We start from the raw sequence: 16,104 nt of genomic DNA, 5'->3' as shown, positions 1-16,104 counted from the left end.
AAATAGTTCCCTCAGGCAGCTGTCCATCTGGTGCCCAGTTTGTGTCACACAAACCAAGGTCACCTTAACAAATGAGTAACATATTCAAAGCTAACAAGATTTGTAACCTGCATTGTTTGTTATGTTTCTATGATGTTTATTTAATTGACTGTATTCCATTAAAATTAAGCTGTGATTTCATAAGCCTCAGAATTTGTTCTGCTTCTGTGAATTCCCCACCTTCCCTCCCAGTAATTTCGTATTTTAACCATTTATGGCAGGAAAATCCAAAGTGTTCATGTTTCTAAAGAGTCTTAGGAAATGATAATTAATTGTCAGTACTGTGATCACCTTCAAAGTCTGCATTAGGCTGTTGGGGAACAGGGGATTTATTTGGTCATCCCTTCAACTCTTGGGATATTAGAAAAATACCATTTTTACCATAATGCTGAATGCCAAAACAAAGCTCTATCATATCTGCAATACGTTAAAGTGAGTTATCTTTCTCCTCCTCCCTTTCTAGTTCTTTCCAAGATATGATTTGTTGAAAATGTGTGCATTATTTTCTTGTAAGGAGGCAATGCTTTTTTTCCAATACTATGGAAAAAAATGGTAATGTGTGGGCTGCTGATAGAGCTGGCTCTGCAGGTTGGCCTGTTGGGCTCTAAATCTGACCTATTATTTTTTGCTTCCTTCAGTACATTGGCTTGCATTTAATGCCTCATCTCTTTTCCCTCGTGATTTCAATGGCAAAATTTGCTCAGTTTTCATTATGGTAAAAATTCCTTTAAGGTTATGGATATAAACAGAATTTAAAGTAGTATGGTGATATTAAAGTCTCTAACTGTTACAGATGAATAGCAGAATATTGGGAATGTTCCTGCTATCTGTGCTGCAGGAATAAAAAAAAAAAAGGATATGTACAAAGTAGAGGTACAAGAAGGTTTTGGAGGGCAAAGAAAATGCATTCCAGTGGGAGATTTCTGTTGAGCTTATAAAAAAAGAAAGTTAAGCCTGTATAAACACCTTTCTGTGAAGAAAACATGAAATACTACAGGATTCTTTAATCTACCAAAGAAACATATAGCAAGAACCAGTAGCTGGGAGCTAAAGCAAGGCAATTTCAAATTAGAAATAAAGCACTTGCTGTTGCTTTTTTCTCTGTGTTTCACAGAGATGATAATTAAACTTTGGGGCAGGCTACGTTGCAGTAGAAAATGGTAGACATCATCTCTGGAGACTTTCAAATACAGTCTATATACTTTTGGAAAGTTATTTTTTTTTGCCTGAACACAAGCAATGGGGGGCTCAATATCAGAGGTAATTGGATGGAATATAAGTATCTGAAACAAAAACTCAGTGCAGATGAACTAATCTCTTCTCCTGGCCTTAAATGTATGAAAATATAGATTACATTACTGCAATGTGTTTGTTTCCTACACCTAATTGGTTTTCTTTCAAGGCTCAAAAATCTTTAGTCACTGCAGCTTGCATCACTAACCTTTAAGAATTCAAAACAATGTTCTTTACTGCTTGCTGAATTGTCACATACTATATGTCTCTAAATCCATCTGAATGTGCAATTTCCAACTCCTGATTAGCACCAGGAGCCCAGTCAAGGATGACAGAACAGCATCCAATTCTCTTCCTCTCTACTACCACTACAACAGTCAAAAGCTGCAAAAGGACCATCCTACAGCTGAAGTCTTTTGAGGAAAAGCTGCTTGAAAACATGTTATATCACAGGGGTTATTGATGGCAATAGGGTGATTGACTGGAAATTTAAAAGTACTCAAACCTTTCTAGGATGAATTACAGCACAAATGTGTAACCCACAGAGAATGGGCTGGCTTCAGTGTCAATCTCTGTGGACAGATTCCCCACAAGTCACTGGGTAGAAAGTGCCACCAGACATTTGCAATAGTTCCAGTCCCACAGGAAGATGTTTTCTTGATTCCAAGGACACAGTGCATAAATTGATTTAAATTTTGCCTATTCTCCCTGAGCAAGTCAGAAATTGAGCTGAGCTGGATGTGTGACAGTGAGAGTTTTCACACAAATTGTTGGGATGGGGTTAAGCCATACACTGTGTCCAAAATGCCCTATCAAGGAACTCAGAAAATTATTTTCTGAGGAGTGTCAGCTACTGTTGCAGTGCTGATTTAATACAAAAATGTGTGCACCTGCTCTGCCCTAATCCCCATTCTTCCTTCCTATGCCTTGCTGCATTTTTCTCTGTCAGCTCTTCCTACCAGAATGTGATTCCACTCCTTCAAATACTTTTTGGTTTGATTCACTTTGTCTCATCGAGTATTTATCTTCTTCCTTTTTCTGATTGTCACTGATCTCCTTTCTCCTGGAAGATATATTCATCTATTCATATATTCACTATTTTTTCAGATTTTATTTATATCAGGTCTGTAGAAAAATATAATAAATTACTGTGACTGTGAAGTGCTCACAGGAATAAATTGTCAAAGACTTTTAAGAAAATTATGCTGTCTTCTAAGCCAGGGTCTTTGTAAACAAAGGCATTACACCAGAATAAAACTTTCCTGTCTGACAACTGATGACAGGTCTCGAGGATGCCATGCTTTGGTTACTCCAAACTTGAGCATGGAGAGATCATTGAGAACTGGCTTTTCCCAAGCCCTGACTAAAGAAGTTTTCATGGTCAGTGTTGCTGTCAGCCCTAACTCCATGCACTTTTTGCTCCTGATCCAGTTTTTGTCCCAGTCAGGACAAAGTGAAGGAGAGGGAACTCCCACAGAGTTCTGTGAACTCCACCATGCCAGTGGTGTTTACTTTTCCCAAAGCACTTCCCCTTGAAAAGTAGAGCTGTAAAAAAAAGCCAAAAAAACCAATAAAACAATCAATCAATCCTGACTAATCTAAACCTTCAATCTCAAACCAATCCATTTTCTGGGGTGACCTGCCAGCTCGTGGGATTCCTGTAGTTCAGAGCAAGTGTCTTCAGGTCCCAATTGTCTTACATGTCTGAATTTGGGGGTAAATCATTCACCTGAGAGTGCAGTTAACTCTTCATTAATTTGAATCCTAACACAGATCTTGTGGTAAACTGAATGCATTATCTCCTTTTTCCACCTCATGCTATTATATAGGTACTTCTTGGGAAAGGAATTGTCTCTATTAGCATTTCTGTCATGCAGAACAAGCATTCTGTCAGTGTTGGCAGCTCTTTTTTACTTCAGGTCTCAAATGTGAATTGAATTTTATATAAATTTCATGCTGTGACTTAAATTATCGCCCTTGAAGGATGACTACCTGTAACACTCCTTTTAGTGGAGAGTCCTCAAAGAATCCCAGCTATGGGACTAAGTAGTGGAGTTAAAAATCAAGAAGCAGGTTTTAGGTGAAAGAACATTTTATCCAAAGCATTTGTCACAGTAATTTCAGCTGTTTCCATTGTAAGGAGGAAGGCCAGCTATGATTTTTCAGAGTCCCAGGTATTTCTGATGTTCTGCATTCCTAAATATCAGTTCCCAGGTGTGAAACTTGGCACTAAGTTGTTAAATCCCTCTGCTTTTGCGAGCTGCTTCAAAATATCCTTCACATGTAAGGAAGGATAATTTTGGAAATCCAATCAGCAATACATATAGTGTTCTGACTGTATTTTTTATATCTCATATGCCTGAAGAAGACATGGGAGAAGCCCAGGAGAATCTTACATGGATTTTTAGTGCTGCCCAGGATTTCCCCCACAGAGAATTGGTGGCATCTCACCACAGACACCCTTTGATAGTTTTGTTCCCTGAAATGCCTCTTCAGAAAATTATCAAAGGCCAATAGCTTCAGTCTCCTCCTTCCTGTAGAGGAGGGAAACTGAGAAAGCAGTTGCAGCAGGTGTGTGCACTAGGAAATGATACAATAGGAACATTTTGCAAAGCACTTTTTAAAAAGCTTTTATCATGTTAAGTGGAACAGCATCCGCAATCATGTTCCCTGTTAAAGAGAATTTACTCAATTCATTTCCATGTTGTGACCTGCAACGGTTTAATTTACCTGAGAGCATTCTTCCTGTCAATACAGGCTGGATGGAAACATGATAACTTCAGGTTATGTTAACTGTCTGATTTGTGATGCAGTTTACCTCTGCAATGACTGCACTGTTCAAATTAATTAATACCAGATCATTATCTTTAGATGGTAGGCAGATGTTGAGGTTATGGTGTTTGTGAACCCTAAGCCTGTCGTTTTTTTTTCTGTACAGATAACCAGCAGTTGCTATATAAATTGGAGAGCCAAGGTCTAGGCCTTCTGGCAGTCAATTGGTTTTGTAATTATCTTAGTAATAGTTCTCAATTATTATTCAGTAAAGGTCGTCTTTCCTCTGCTAATGGGTCACGGCACCCCCTAGGGATCCAGAGATGGGCCAGTTCTCCTTTTTATCATGTAAATGACTTGCCATCTGTGTGCCACCCAGGTTCATCTAAGGCTGTTCTGAAAACTCTGATTATTAATATCAAAGCTGCAGATTCTGACAGGATTGTAGAATTGTTTTTAAATATTTTTAAAGATGGGCTGTGTTTCCGGACATTTTCAAGACTCTGTTAAATGTTGTGGACAGCTCAGTGGCAATTCTCTTCAATATAATAATTAAAAATACAAACTTTTATTTTGACTAGTGGTATTTTTAGCTAACAAACCCTGATACCCTTTTTTCCACCCCATGCCTGCCTTCATTTGTGTCCCATTGTATTTATTTCTGCCATGTGATTGCCTGGGGGAAGTTAAATTACCAACCATAGTTATTACACTTGCACAAAACTTCTTTATTCCCTTCTCTAGATCACATTTACATTGCAGGCTGTGCTGAAAGTGAATAAAATGAAAAAGTTAACAAAACTGATAAAGTCATCATTTATTTCTACTCTATTGTAATAGCCATGCTGTAATTGGTGCTGTTTCATATAAAATTACCATATAAATTGTGCCATCCAATGCTGCAACAGAAAGAGCAACAGTATTTACAGTAAATGGCAAATACCTGTTAATTATTGATAGCCTAATAAACACACCATTATAATTCAGTCTTATTATTCATTATTAATAATAACTCTTATTTACTATTCATTGTGAAAGGATCAATTATGATTAACTGTTCTAAAAATGAATGGTCCACACGCATGTTTCTATTTTCAGGGCCTTTTCCATTGAAGGAAAGGCTTTCCACATTAAAATTCTCTGTCCAATAGGCCAGAACATGACTGTATCTAAACAGACTCAGCCAGTGTCCTGATCCTGGTGACTGTGAAAAGCTTCTATGAGCTCTGTCAGAGGCTGTTAATGATTTTTTTGGAGGTCATCACTTGGCCCAAAGTACCGGTAAGGACTTATAACCTAGGATGTTCTTGGCCTTCTTGGCCCCCTGGGCACACAGCAGTTTACCTTTGACAGTAATGAAACTCTGCTTTACTGCTTAGTGATGTCAGGGACCTCTTTTTAAAATAAACTCTGCCAAAAATTCATTGAGGCATTGCCATAAATATTGGTGGTTTCAAAGTTTAATTTTTCAGGGGAAGGAGGTTGAATTCCAGGTGCTACAATGACAATGTGTCCTTGAGTGGATCTGCAGAGTGACCATCAGGTGTTGTGGGAATGAAATGTCTTCACCAGAAATGATCCATTGATTGAGCCTTTGGCCTTTTAATACTTTTTATATAGATGCAACCAGCCCAGTCTTTCTAGACTGCATTGCCAGAGTCGAGACTTTCACCTTCTGGTGTTGGTGGGGTCATTTCTGGCTGTAGGAAGGACAGGACTAGAAATATTGACAGCCAGCACTTCTCCCTCTTCCTCCCAGGCTTTTGATTTTCTGACCTCTCTTCCGAGCATAACTCAACTTCTAATTGTCACTAAGAAATAGCTCGAGAGAATATTGATTTCTTACAATGCAGACCAAGTGCTTTCCTTCTTTGTTTCAGTTTTTGTGCCTCTGACCAGATTTTGGCTGATATTTTGCTTTGTCACTCATTTCAGGTTTTTCATGCGCAGGCAACTCCACCGTATCTCCTGTTAGAATGTAAATGCAGCAAATTCCATCTGTTATGAGAGGCACAGAGACAAGAAGTCAGAGCCCACCGGTGCTCCTGGAGTGTGCCCCAAGTGTGCCACCCATGGGAGTGCCTTGGAGTTCCCACAGGGTATGAATATGGGGCAGGAGGATGAGCACTGCATGCCAAGGTGAGGCCTCCCTTCAGGTCTGGCTGGGTTTCACACTGATTTATCAGTGGGGGTTTAAAGCACCCTGTCTGCAGGCAGTTCTTGAGTTATCCAGAGTTTCTTGGCACAGAGGAGCATCTGCATATGCAGTTTTTGTTTGACAAGGGTTCTCCACTGTCTTTCCCCAACTGCCCACTTCAGAATTTAAAATATCTGTAAAATGCTCTGTATTTTTCCATGATGTGCCAGTTCTCACCAGCTGTGATTTTCCAATACAGTGATGCACTATAAGGCAGCCAACTGACTTGTAAAAGGATATGAGTTTGTGTGCCAAGGAGAATTTAGCATAATGTTTCAACTGAAACTATAAAACAACATTTCAAAGAAGGAAGAGAAGAAATTCAAGATGTATATCAACGTGATACGTATAAATATTTTTTATTTTGTTTCAAATAATGTCTTTCTCTGTTGTGTGTATGGCATCTAAGACACACTGAACATTTTTAGCACGTAAGAAATAATTCACTTAAGTTTATGGACACAAAGCAGTGTATAAACCATGTAACTCAATAAATGCTTTGTTTCCAATTCTTATGTGCATTACTCTGTGACATATCTGGAATTATTCCAGAAATTCATTTTAAGGTAAGTCCTGCCAGCAGAATGGAGTTACAGCAGAAGCCTTGGGTAACTCGTGGCACCTCTCCCAGCAGCGATGCTGCAGTGCAGGAGGAGTGTGGTTTAACAGCACGCCTGTGCCTCATGTTCACACCCCTCCTCAAGCTGTGCCAGGCCATACCCAAGTGTCACTGCTCAAACTCTGCTCCCATTGCTCCAGGAGGTGTCTCACAGGCTTGGCTGCACAAGTCACACCTTCATACTGAGGTGCTGACACATCTTATTTAAGAGCAGAGCGTGCTCTCTCTTTAACTGGTCAGCGGCCCTTTGCACGCCGTTCTTAGGCAGCTCTCCCGGCTCCTCATGAGGTAATTAAATATTGATCTTGCTCCTTTTACAGACCAAAATACTCACGCTGTGTTTCAAGAAAGGATCACTTCTTCATGGTGTCATGGTTCAAGCCCAGCCAGCAGCTCAGTTTTACAGATGTGCTGCTCACTGCTCCCCAGCGGGACTGAGGGAATCAGAAAAGTAACGGGGAGGAAAGATGTGGGTTGAGATAAAGAGAGTTTAGTAGGGAAAATAACAGCACACGGTGCAAGGCAAAAACACAGCATTCATTCCCCATTTCCCACATTCCCTCAGGTGTTCAGCCACCCCCAGGGAAGCTCCATCACCCCTGAGGGTGGCTGGGGGAGACAGAGCATCACTCTGGATGTGCCCCTTGTGCTTCTGCCCCAGCTGAGCACGACACCCTCGGGTACAGGACACCCTTAGGTCACCTGGGGTCAGCTGTCCCATCTGTGTCCTCTCCCAAATCCCTGTTCCCTCCAGCCCCATCGCTGCTGGAGGGGAGGAGGAGCAGAAAAGGCCCTGACAGTGCAAGTGCTGCTCAGCCATAGCTAAAACATCCCTGTGCTATCAACACTTTCCAGCATGACCCAAAGCACGGCCCCATGACAGTTCCATGAGGAAAATTAACTCTATCCCAGGCAAAAGCAGTACACAGTCTGTTGCTCCAGTTGATATAATTTTCTAATTAAGGTATAATTAATCTATAATGCAGTAGAAATACTAGGTAGGAGTGAAATTGTGGCCATCTACTGTTATTGAAAATGTTCTGTGAACCCCATTATGCCATTGTAAAATAATTCTCTAAATGTCAGTGATGTGAGGAACACAAACAAGAAGTCACTGTTATTAGACATGCTTTTATTATGCAGCCTGAGAGCAATATTGTGTTTAAGAATAAGCAGGGAAGTAAAAAATGAGGGATTTTGATCACAGAGAAATCAGTTTTACCATGTGCTGTAAATATTACTGAGGCAGCAGCATGCCTACTTTTCAGAAGCCAGAAAATGAACAAAACGAAGGGAGGAATATCATGAATCGTAATTTGCTGCGAATGCAAACTATTCAATGTATTTAGTCTTTTCTCCTTAATTTTTTTTCTTTGTTTTGTTTTGTTTTTAAGTAAGGTAATATACATATTTTGATCACTTTTCTGGAACCTCAAAACATGGAAATACAGCACCAATGAGACTTGAAAGCTCCATCAAACGCCTGCTGAAAAGTGTCTGTTGCTGGCGCAACTGCAAGAGCTTTTGCTATTTTTTCAACTAACATTTGCAGCATTTCCCACCTAGAGCAGGAAATGGTGGCTGCCTGCATAAACATATATTTAAGGCTTAAAAGAGCCAACTTTGAAGTTAGTCCAACTGTTGGTGTTTATAGAGGAGAGAAGCTGCCTGTTCATCAGCTCGCTGTGGCAAACCTGCCTTTGAATTCAAGAGTTAACCTCTCGTTCCCCTTGCAGCTAAAATGCAGCTCTGGTGCAGTGCACCCCTGCAGCATCCTCCACCTTGCCTTTTGTGTACTGTGCAATTATCAGATGCATTATAATAACTCTTGCAGTTAAGTATTATACTTACCCGAGGGCAACCTGGGAGATTTTATATTTGTAAGCCCTGTTTTATCCTTCTGTAATAAAACTCTGCACTGAACATAAGGTGGCACCAGGCAAACATCAGAATGTCTGAGATTTAGTAGACAAAAGAAGACTGGGATATACTTTTGCAGAGAAATGAAGCCCAGTAGATTGAAGGCAACTAAATTAGTTGAGCCAAATACATAATTATTTGGTAATTTAATGACTAGATATTCAATTAATACTTGCTTATTTATCAGATTAAACAATAATTAGTCTTCATAACAGGGAAATGAGACAAAGGCTTTTCTTTAGTTTTACATTCCTATTTTAGGTTTTTATATAAGCAGATTTTGATAGCCTGGGAATGCAGAACTTTGCAATTTGTGGGAGAATAGCAGCACCAAGGAAGTTATATTTCAGTTTTTTACAACAGAGATATGTTCAATAACCAGGTCAGCTTTCCTAGGAGAAAAGAAAGCAAATAAACCCAGCCTCCCACCCAAACTTAATTTGATGCAGATGAATGAAACATCAGCAGGCTTTTGGCCCTAAGTGAAAAGGGGAAAAATGAAAGGTTGTCAGGAGATAATTTTTTGTTAGTATACACTTCTAAGATTTGAAGCCTGCCTGAAAAAAATTGGAACTCAAATATAGGTCTTTGTTTTTTAAATTTTGTTTTTCATTTATATGAACACAGGAAGCTTGGGAATATCTCATTTATTGTTTTTGTGATTATAGAAAAGAAAAATCTGTATTCCTGCACCATATACCAGATAAATAGCAGCAGAAAGTCATTATCCATGCTAAATTTTAACCCATTCTCAGTGCAGGCCTTTGGGCCTGTCTCACTGGGGACACTCCTATAATGTATAGCATTCATTTGAGTCTAAACCTCTGGTTTTAATGATGTTGTCTTCTTAAACCATGGGCTGTAGAGTGCTGAATATCAAACACTGTTCAGCACACCCTGATGTGAAATATTTCCCTCTCTGGCAGCTGTGCCACATAATAAGTGTTTAAAAAAATGCACAGATGAGGAGATTAGGCAAATGGTTTAGTGGTGGACCCGGTCCTGTAAGGCTGGTAACTGGACTTGATGGCCTTAGAGGTTGTTTCCAAGCTTAATGATTCAGTAATTCCTATCTGGAACTGGAACATGCCCCTTCCCAGGACACTGAGTGCACAATTTGTGTTTTTCCAGCCCCTGTGTCTCTACCCCTCCCTGTCCTCTCCCAGAGTGAACTGTCCAGGAGAACGTGGTCCCCAGTGCTGCTGCCCTCTGCACCCCTCTGCTCCCACCTCAGAGCAAGGGCAGCCACCCCTGTGGGTGCCACGTTTTGGGGGAACCAGGGAGGTACCAGGGTGGAATTAGAGGCAGGTGAGAGCTGAGGTGAAGAACTGCAGTGGTAAGAGCTCTGCTGGTGGGAGGGGGCAGGAGCTGGAGGGAAAAGCAGGGAGGGGTTATTTTATTCTGAAAGTTATTGCAGGTAGAGAAGAAGCAGTTAGTGCCACAGCACTTGGATGTGCTTTGGAATGTTCTCTAATATTCACAGTGGGAAAGAATGGAACTAATCCGCGTTCGGTGCTGGCAGTTGGGAAGTGCCAGCAGCCAGTGCAAGGGACTGAGGATGGAAACACAGCAAAAAGCCTTAAAATGCTTATCTAACCCTGTAATGAGCTCATCCACTGCCCCAAGCCTTTCTGGGAAGGCAGGTACACCCAGCACTCGGCACATTGGATGCTGTGGCTGACTGCACTCGCTGTGGGAGCTTCATAACACTGACACATGGCCTGGGGGATTCCCTGAACCAAGAGCATGAATGATAGCAGAGCTAATGGAGCTCTCCAGCGCTCTGTGCTGTGTTCAGGGGGTTTTAGTGGTGTAGCCAAAGTGTAAAAATGGATGCAGGGCTTTTAAAACTTCCCAATAAAGAGAAAACATTGTTTGAAGCCGTGGAAGCTGCATATCCACTGGCACAGCACCTAATGCGGTTTGCTTCTCCAGTAGTGCCCTGAAGTGTCTTTAGATATTCATATATAAAATGTAAGTACATAACCTGCTGTAAAAAGCTACAGCAGTGCCCTTGGCAAGCTTCCCTGGCCTCTGGAGGGTAATTACATGTGGAACACAAACACAGCTCCAAAATTGACCTCCTTATATGTCCAGCTTTTTCTCATACAAATGCTGTGAGATCTATCCATGCTAATAAGAGTATTTGTTGTATCTTGATGGAGAATTTTAACTTTGTAACCTAACCAGAGCTCACTTGAAAAGAAAAAAAATAAGAAAAAAAGAAAAAAAAACTCCTTCCAAGAAGAATTTAGATCCACACACTGCCCAGCCAGGGCCCAATTCCAGACTGCTGTTGGAGGTGAGCAAACCAGAAGGATCAGCTTGTTCTGGATGGAAATGTGTCTACAGCAAAGGCCAGCTTGGAAATACAGCTTTGTGTTTCAGCCAAAAATCAGGCAGAAATGGCCACAGCTGAAATGTTACATCAGGCCCTGGTAACTGCTCAGAGCAAACCACACAGCTGCTTAGGAAGGCACGACTTAAAATCTGTTTTATTTCAGGTAAAATTGTGAATGTTCCTGTGTCATTTCCATGAGTGCCATGATTCCTGCAAGTACCATGTATAAAAAGGGAAAAAAAAAAAAAAAAAAGGAAAATATCTGCATTTTTAAGATGCTTTCACAATGTTTTGAGGTAATTTTGTGACTGGAGTGGGTTAGGTATTTACCTATGCTTTTAGTGGTATTATGAGATTTATGCTGTTAGATCATCCTCTTTGCCCACAACAAATGATCTTTATCATGGCTAGTACTAAGTTAGTCAGAAATGTTTATTAGAAATTGTGCTAGAATTATGATTTCCCAAATTTTTTTCTGGAAGTATAGAAGTTCTGATAAAAACTTTAGAGCAGCTAAATTGCTGCTGTCCAGGAGGAGTTTACTGAGGAGATTATAAGGGAAGATTATTGAGAAGAGAAAAAACAGATACAACAAATAATCAACTCAGATGTGGAGGAATGAGATTCAAGTATCATTTCTGCAGACAGTTTTGGCACATATGCAGAGAAAGAAAATATAATTGTAAATTGCAAAAATTGCTGGATAAGAAAATGAGCAATTTGATACAGATTTACTGTTTAAAAATTGAGGTGCAATATTTGTAGTTAAACATTTATATAAATGAAGAGCTGTGTGTATATTTCTGTACAAATGATGAAGGTGACCCTGATTTAGTTAATTCAAAAAAAAAAGAAAAAAAAAGGGAACATTTAAATATGTAAATCATAGATGAGCTAAGTTTAGGGAGGGTTATCAGAAATGTCTGTTATCTTTGAACATGAACATATGCTCACTATGCTAATTTTGTAAGATCCTTAGATCAAATGCTGGCATATTTCAGTGCTTTGCATTGCTTTAAATTTTGACTTCAGATTTCATAATTTTCTTTATTTTGTAAGGGTTTTATTTGTTCCAATCAACAAATGCCAAATTAAGAAGGACCATCTGAAGGGAGAAATTTTCCTGTATTCCTCTGTTAGCCTTGAGAAGTTGCATCTTGCTGGACACTGTACTGAAAATAGTCCAGAAGAATATGAGACCAGAACCCAACCACTCCATAATTCATAAGTAAATTTAATTTGTTACAAAAGGATAAACTTTATTTAAATTTTCCTTTTAAAATGCATGCCTTTTAAATTGCTAAGATCTGAGAGCCCCAAATTTTTAAATAAACTGGTGGCTCAAGGTTGCTGGTGTCTTTATGTACTTGAAGTTTGTTTTAAGAGATGATATTTGTCACAAAAGTAAACCATGATTTCATGTACAACAACAAATTCCTCAGTTCCTGATTGTCCAAGAAACTTTCCTGCAGGTTTCTTCCTGAAAACTTACAGAAACAGACATTTTGATACAATGAGGGGATGAAGTTTGAATGTTGCTTTATAAATCTCATTATCATTTCTGGGTTTTTTCTTTAAGATGAAGAGGATAACAGTTTATATTTTCATTTCAAAAATGATCCACAGAACATTTTCCTATTAGTTTAAGCTCTTAGATCTCTGTCTTTCATGCCCCCCCAAGAGCTCTTTTGTTAAGGTGTAAATATGCCCCTAAAATAATGAAAGTGCCATTATCACCCTTTTATTCATTTAGGTGCCCAGGAAGGGAAGTGCAAAGGCATTTAGCTGAAAGCATACTTTCAGTATAAAGAGATAACATTAATACAAGCATCTCTGCAGATCATTAGTCTGCTTAGTCTCTAATATCCTCTCCCTTGTATTTTGTTTGCCAGAACAGAGTGTGAGATAAATGGCAAGCACATCAGTGAAGAGACACTGGAAGTTTTCACTCACTGCTCACCTGTCTCTCTCGGGCTGATCCACAGAGTATTCATTATTTCCTTATCTCCAAGCTGAGGAACAGCCCTGCCTGTGTCCTGTATGGCTGAATCCCAGCAAAAAAACAAGTCACTTATGTATTAAGTGATATTGTAAAAGTGCTGCCTGTGTTTGAAGAATAAAAACCACAGGAGGTTCTAAATGTTGTAGCATAAATCCCCAAGTTCTTTATTTCTTACAGAGTAGACAGCTGGGGTTTTTTTTGCCTTGTCCATGCTCTGCTCCCACATGGCTCTTGGAATGTTCCAAAGATACATTGTGGGATCTGGTAAAACACCTGGAACAATGCTGTGAAAAGATAGCAAAATATTTCATTTAAGAAAAAATGTTGTGATTCTTCATGCTTTTACAGATGATTGTATTTTCACTTTTTGGAAGAAAAGGTCTAAAATATTTGTTCTCTGAATGAAATGAATAATAGGGATTTTATATGTGCAAGTATCCACTGCTTCCCTAGGTAAACTCTCCTGCTGGCTACCTATCTGTGATATGCTCCTTGGAATTTAATTTGTTAGCATTTGCTTCTAGCCATTGCATGAAGTTAAACTATATTCTACCCTTTATACCAACTATAAAAATGGGCATTATTCTGAAAATTTTACAAGAGGATTTTGAAAAATCAGGCAGGCTAGTGGTTGCTGTGACAGTGTTTCAAATCTTAGAGCATTTATATATAATTTTGATATCAGAGACAATGGCTATTAGGAGTTATGGTGAAGCATTATGGCCTTCTTGTTACCAATGTGCAAAAGAAAGAAAACAAATAAGCCTCAGTGTCTCCAATTAAAAAACTCAACTCTGGGGTTCTGTTGTCCTTTAAAACAATTTGGCAAAGCCTCTCTAGCACAGGGTTTGGTTTTTTCAGCCAGCTAAGAGCCAGTCAATGTTCTTTGACTCAGGTTGTGCTCCCATCTTGGGTGCTTTAAGAATGTAAAGAGCTGAGGGAGATTTGTGGGAAATAACTTGGCATTTTTCCATTAGTGCTAATAGGATTAGAAAAGTGATGAATTGTCACTGGAGGTTTTGATATCTCCTAATAAAGGAGACAATCTGCAAGCAATACTTGCAACCAGCTGTTGCTATTTATGGTGCAAGTCTGTTTGGCTGGCAGAGCTGTTGATTTTCAGCACTCAGAACCTCCAGCACCTTTTTTACAGCCTGAGCCACCCAGGTTTGTCATCCTTCCTGGAGCCAGCAGCTGCTTTGCAGAAGTCAGAAGCTGCAGGAGACACAAAATTGGCTTGGATGTCCACTTTTAATAAAAAGGAAAAAAAATCCAAAGCAGGGAGGAGGATTGTCACAGCTTTCTTAATCTCAAATGCTTTTTAAACTGATCAAACAATTTGGGTAAATGAACCTGTCCAGGTGATTGTCCCCAAGCCAAGGGTCAGGCTGTGATGAGAGGGTTCACCTGTGTTATTTAATTGTCTCTCATTACAGCACGTACAACTTTGCCCCTGGTATACTCATGATGTAAAACTTAACTAACTAGCTAAAAATTGTGGCTGCATGCCCAAAGTTTTTAAAGTTTCTCACAAAATCAGAGTTTTATGGGGTTTAAATAATTTTTGTTGTCATGTTTTGTTTGCTGATGAAAGATAAGATGATAAGGAGGAGATTTATACCTTTCACTGTCTGTGAGAAAGAGGTAAACTAGTGTATGTATACTTGGATAAAACCTTTTGAATTACATTTTCTTGGTTAAATTAATAAAATCTAGCATTCTAAATCCCTGACATTTATGAAAATAAGCACTGGATATTGAATTTTCTTGACCCAATGCCACTTTGGAGCATGCTTCAGAATTTTCACAGCATTTCATTAGAGCACTTTTTTAAGACATTCCAAATTTTATATAAATTTTAAGCTAGCTGGTGTTTGCAGAGAAAAGTATTCATATGAAATTAATTATTTTGAGGTTTTAATAATAAAGATAGGTTATTTCATATATTACCTCACAGCAGTGTGAGACTGGGAAATTTCCTTCCATTTATTCCTTATTTTTAAATGTGATGTGAATGTGGTGATGTTAAAGAAGTCAGAGAATTACTTCTAATAACAGAGTGTGTTATCATTCAGCAGAAGTGCCAAGAAAATAGGTTTTCTCACAAAAAACCAAAACTAAACAGGGCATTCAATAACATTTTTCTGTGGACAATCAGCTGGTTTTGGTGTTTAAATTGCAGTCCTTGTGCAAATAACAAATGGTGAATGTTTAGACATAACTTAACCTATTGAAATAAATTGGAAATACTCTATAAAGACACACAGAAGAGCTGGCTCTTTACTAGCACTGCCTTAACACCAGGGAGTGTGTCTTGATATGAATCAATCTTTTGATAAAGACAGAGCACAAAAAATGGAGAAAGCAACTCAGATTAACAGAATAATTTGAAGACGTTTATAGCCCATTTTCACTGCCACGTTGTGCCAGAAGAGCAAAGCAGCAGAAGTGATATATAGATCATTGATTTTTATCCCTTTCAGAGCAGCCCTTCTTAGTATTTTTAATGAAACATTAAATGATTGTAATGTAAACTGTAACAGAATGGCATAGTTTTATGCTTTCTTAATTGGATGCTAATATCCATGTCAGTATTTGCATGAAAAATGGTGTACTAAGCCAAAATATCAAGGTTTTTAAAACTCATAATCATTCTTCTGCTGATACCATCTGTCAGCTTAATCTTCACCTCCCAGAATTCAACGAAGAGGGTGCCTTCAGGGGAAGGAAAAGAAAAAAAATGACAGTTATGAAAGTACAGTAAATTAAGCTTAAAGCATGGGCCTGAAATCCCATTTGATTATGTAGGGCTTATTAGTTATTAATTGTCAGAGAGAAGGAAAAGAAGTAAGAATTGCAGTTGGGGCACTGTCAGTCTTCCTCCCCTGGAGAAGGGATGGAGAGGGATGGAGAAGGGATGGAGAAGGGATGGAGAAGGGATGGAGAGGGATGGAGAAGGGATGGAGAGGGATGGAGAAGGG

Source organism: Parus major, chromosome 9 (genome assembly GCF_001522545.3).
Source record: "Parus major isolate Abel chromosome 9, Parus_major1.1, whole genome shotgun sequence".
NCBI classification, from domain to species: Eukaryota; Metazoa; Chordata; class Aves; order Passeriformes; family Paridae; genus Parus; species Parus major.
The sequence above is the reverse complement of the archived record's forward strand: the minus strand, read 5'-3'. Positions refer to the sequence as shown.